Source organism: Hylobates moloch, unplaced genomic scaffold, assembly GCF_009828535.3.
Source record: "Hylobates moloch isolate HMO894 unplaced genomic scaffold, HMol_V3 SCAFFOLD_12, whole genome shotgun sequence".
Taxonomy (NCBI): Eukaryota; Metazoa; Chordata; class Mammalia; order Primates; family Hylobatidae; genus Hylobates; species Hylobates moloch.
The window spans coordinates 100,562,211-100,567,130 of NW_026652287.1; positions in this window are offsets into that span (position 1 = coordinate 100,562,211).

Here is a 4,920-nt window from a genome sequence, read left to right on the forward strand (position 1 = left end):
CATCCTCCTGCCTCAGTCTCCTGAGTAGTTGGGGTTTCAGGCATGTACCACCACATCTGGCCAATTTCTTTTTTTAATTTTTAGTAGAGATGAGATCTCACTATGTTGCCCAGGCTGGTCTCAAACTCCCGGGCTCCCAAAGTGCTGAGATTACAGGCGTGAGCAACTGTGCTTGGTCCAAGATGGTATTACATTTTTGATTCAGGCTTCAGATAGAAGGTACCGTAGTTTTATTGCCAAGAAGAGATATAATTTCTATAAAACAACTCTCCTATCTAGCTCGTTTTAGGAACACTCCTACTGGTCAAAGTTAGTATATAAAACTACGGGAACCAGAGTTAGCTGTACCTACCTTAGGCTCCACATATGCATGTACTTAAGAAAATTAATGAACACTTCTTGGAAGGTAGAATGCATCTTTTACACCTGAGCAAATTGAGGCTTGAGTTACACAGCTCTGCCTGGTGCATGTGATTTATTTTCTCTCTCTTTTTAAGACTTAGTCTTGCTCTGTTACCCAAACTGGAGTATAGTGGCGTGATCTCAGCTCACTGCAACCTCTGCCTCCCGGGTTCAAGCAATTCTCCTGCTTCAGCCTTCCGAGTAGCTGGGATTACAGGCGCCCGCCACCATGCCTGGCTAATTTTTTTGTATTTTTAGTAGAGATGGGGTTTCACCATGTTGGCCAGGCTGGTCTTGAATGCCTGACCTCAGGTGATTCCCCACCCGCCCATGCCCCTCGGCCTCCCAAAGTGCTGGGGTTACAGGCGTGAGCCACTGCACCCGGCCTGGGCAAGTGATTTCTTTCTGCCTAATCGTCTAATCATTAACCGGTAACTGAAAATGACAAACAATTTTAATCTTACGACTAATTGCCCAGCAGTCAATTCATGCAAGATACATTTTTTTTAAATTGAGGCTTCGTGGATGGTGATAATCAAAATTGGAATGATTTTCATATGGAACAATGAAGAGCGCCCCTTTTTGAGTTTTCTAGACGGACCTCTGACCTCTGTTTCGGAGGGCCCGGCTAGGACTGGCCTGGGACTGCAGTGGATTTTGTTTTATTTCCTGTGGACTAAATTATGATAGGATTTTAGGCACCAGTAGAGGGCGCTGAGACACAGGTGGGCGAGCAGAAGGCAGGCTGCTGTTCAAGGGTAAGTAAACCTAATCGCGTTCCCTTTAAACTTTGACTCACCACGGAGTCAACTTGAGGAAGTAAAACTTAATAGAAATAGTCTCAGTGAACAATGCCATAAATTGGCACGCAGCCAAGTGCCAAGTTCTGATAACAAATCAGTAAGAAATGCAAGTTAAAGGGATGCCATTGTTCCCTTAGGGGGAAAAAAATCTCTTCTTTGTTAAAGCCAGTGATTACCAGCAGAGGGTAAGGCCGGTTCAGAAGGTCAACCGGCAGTTTTGGAAATTAATATGGTCTCATGCATGAAAATTCTTACAGTAATTCTACTTGGGTGATTCAACTCTGATAAAAATAGCAGAGATGTTTTCTATTATTTATTTATTTAATTTATTTACCTTTTTGAGACAAAGTCTTGCTCCGTCGCCCAGGCTGGAGTGCAGTGGCGAAATCTGGGCTCACTGCAACATCTGCCTCCTGGGTTCCGCGATTCTCCTGCCTCAGCCTCCCAAGTAGCTGGGATTACAGGCACCTGCCACCGCACCCAGCTAATTTTTGTATTTTTAGTAGAGATGTGGTTTCACCACGTTGGCCAGGCTGGTCTCGAACTGCTGACCTGAGGTGATCCACCTGCCTCAGCCTCCTAAAGTGCTGGGATTACAGGCAATAGCCACCGTGACCAGCCACAAACTGTCTTATCAATGGCAACTGTCTCCTGATCTGTTGGCCTCACAATAACTGAATGATAAAACCTACGTTTTGCCAGGCACAGTGGCTCACGCCTGTAATCCCAGCACTCTGGGAGGCCGAGACAGGAGTATCACCTGACATCAGGAGTTCGAGACCAGCCTGACCAACATAGTGAAACCCTGACTCTACTAAAAATACGATAATTAGCCGGGTGTGGTGGCAGGCGCCTGTAATCCCAGCTATACAGGAGGCTGAGGCAGGAGAATCGCTTGAACCCGGGAGGTAGAGGTTGCAGTGAGCAGAGATTGCGCCACTGTACTCCAGCCTGGGTGACAGAGCTAGACCCTGTCTCAAAAAACAAACATACAACCCCATCCCCCAAAAGACCCTACAACTTAAAACAAGAGGCAAAATTGCCCTCCGTTGAGAACCACTGTTCTAGACTTAATCTGTTAGAGTCATTTATTTATTTTATGCACAGAATAACTTTGCAAAGAGGAATGACTTTATATTTGTTCCAGACTCTAAAATAATCTATGCAGTCTTCCGTGCAGGTTGAGATACTTAAAACTCTATCGGCAAAGGCCGGGCACAGTGGCTCACGCCTGTAATGCCAGCACTTTGGGAGGCTGAGACGGGCAGATCACGAGGTCAGGAGATCAAGACCATCCTGGTTAACACAGTGAAACCCCGTCTCCATTAAAAATACAAAAAATTAGCTGGGCGTGGTGGCGGGCGCCTGTAGTCCCAGCTACTCGGGAGGCTGAGGCAGAAGAATGGCGTGAACCCAGGAGGCGGAGCTTGCAGCGAGCTGAGATTGCGCCACTGCGCTCCAGCCTGGGTGACAGAGCGAGACTCTGTCTCAAATAATAATAATAATAATAATAATAATAATAAATAAAAAGAAAAAAGAAAAAATAGGCCGGGTGCAGTGGCTCACACCTATAACCCCAGCACTTTGGGAGGCCGCGGCAGTCAGATCACTTGAGGCCAGGCGTTCAAGACCAGCCTGGCAAACATGGTGAGACCCTCTACTAAAAATTTAGCCAGACTTGGTGGTATTCACCTGCAATCCCAGCTACTTGGGAGGCTGAGGCCCAAAATCGCTTGAACCCAGGAGGTGGAGGTTGCAGTGAGCCGAGATCGTTCCACTGCACTTCAGGTTGGGCAACAGAGCCAGACCCTACCTAAAAAAAAAAAAAAGTTGATGTTCTATATATAATATACTATATTCTTACAATAAAGGAAGCTAGAGAAAAGAAAATGTTATCAAGAAAATCAGTGTAGGGCCAGGCACAGTGGCTCACGCCTGTAATCTCAGAAATTTGGGAGGCCGAGGTGGGCGGATCAAGAGGTCAGGAGTTCGAGACCAGCCCTGATCAACATGGTAAAACCCCATTTCTACTAAAAATACAAAAATTAGCTGGGCATGATGGCACGTGCCTGTAATCCCAGCTACTCAGGAGGCTGAGGCAGGAGAATCGCTTGAACCTGGGAGGCGGAGGTTGCAGTGAGCTGAGATCGCGCCACTGCACTCCAGCCTGGGCCACAGAGTGAGACTCCATCTCTCACTCTGTTGGAGGAAGAGTTGGTCTGGCTGTCTCGGGGTGGCAGAGGAGGAAGAAAATCCGTGGATAAGTGGGCCCATGCAGTTCGGACCCGTGTTGTTCAAGGATCAACTGTATACACGCTTATATTTCTCAACCCCATGAGTTCAGAGCTTGCCAGACGTACAGGACCTCACAGTTGACAACCTGAGTGACAGCTATCAACTCATGCACCCCATGTCTCCCAGGTATTCATGGAGAGCCCAGCTGGGCTCCAGAACCCAGTCCTTGGGGATGTTTCCCAAATGCCTCTCTCCAAACGTTGCCGGCTGCCAGATCTCATGTTTTACTCCTCTTCCCCTCGTTCACTCTCCTCCAGCACAGCGTTCATTTTACTCTTTTTAGAACAGGCAAAACACACTCCCACCTCCAGGCATCCGGATCTGCTATTCCCTCCACCAGAGACACTCTCCTTGGAGGCATGCGGGCCCCAGATCAAGCACCGTCTCCGGAGAGGCTTTCTCTTGTTGCCTCTCCTAGAATTGCATTGGTTACTCCTGCTGTCATGCTCAGCTTTTTTTCTTTATCACGCACGTCACTGTCTGACATGGTGTGACATGTCTGTGTGTTCCTGTGGGTAATTATTGCTCTTCCCTTAAGGTGCAGGAATGCCATGAGGACAGGGACGTTTTTTGTTTTTGTTTTAAGACAGGGTCTGGCTCTATCACCCAGGCTGGAGGGCAGTGATGTGATCACGGCTCACTGCGGCCTTAACTTCCCTGGGTTCAAGCAATTCTCCCATCTCAACCTCCTGAGCAGCTGGGACCACAGATGCATGCCACCATGCCCGGCTAACGTTTGTATCTTCTTTTTGTAGAGACAGGGTCTTGTCATGTTGGCCAGGCTGGTTTCGAACTCCTGGCTTTGGGTGAACCGTCACCTCGGCCTCCCGAAGTGCTGGGATTACAGGCATGAGCCACCGTGTCTGGCTAAGGGGACTTTGTTCTTTTTTTTTTTTTTTTTTTCGGAGACAGTCTCACTCTGTCACCCACGCTGGAGCGTGCAGTGCTGTGATCTCAGCTCACTGCAACCCTCTGCCTCCCGGGTTCAAGCGATTCTCTCGCTTCAGCCTCCCAAGTAGCTGGGACTACAGGCATGCACCACCACGGTCAGCTCAGTTTTTGTATTGTTAGTAGAGATGGGGGTTTTGCCATGTTGCCCGGGCTGGTCTTGAACACCTGGGCTCAAGTGATCCTCCCACCTCAGCCTCCCAAAATGCTGGGATTACAGGTACGAGCCACCACGCCCGGCCAAGAGGACTTTATTTTCTTCATGGCTCTATCTGCAGTGCCCGTCTGTACCAGGGCACAATGCACTCTAGGATACCTGCCGAGTGAGGGAATTTCTCATTAGCTAGTGTAGCTTCATCTCTCCTGCTACCACCCATGCAAGACCACCAGTGTCTTTCCCAAGGACCCCTGTCTTCTGTACCTGTTCACTTGACATCCTTACCAAGCTGGTATCTTTCCGCCACCCAGCAAG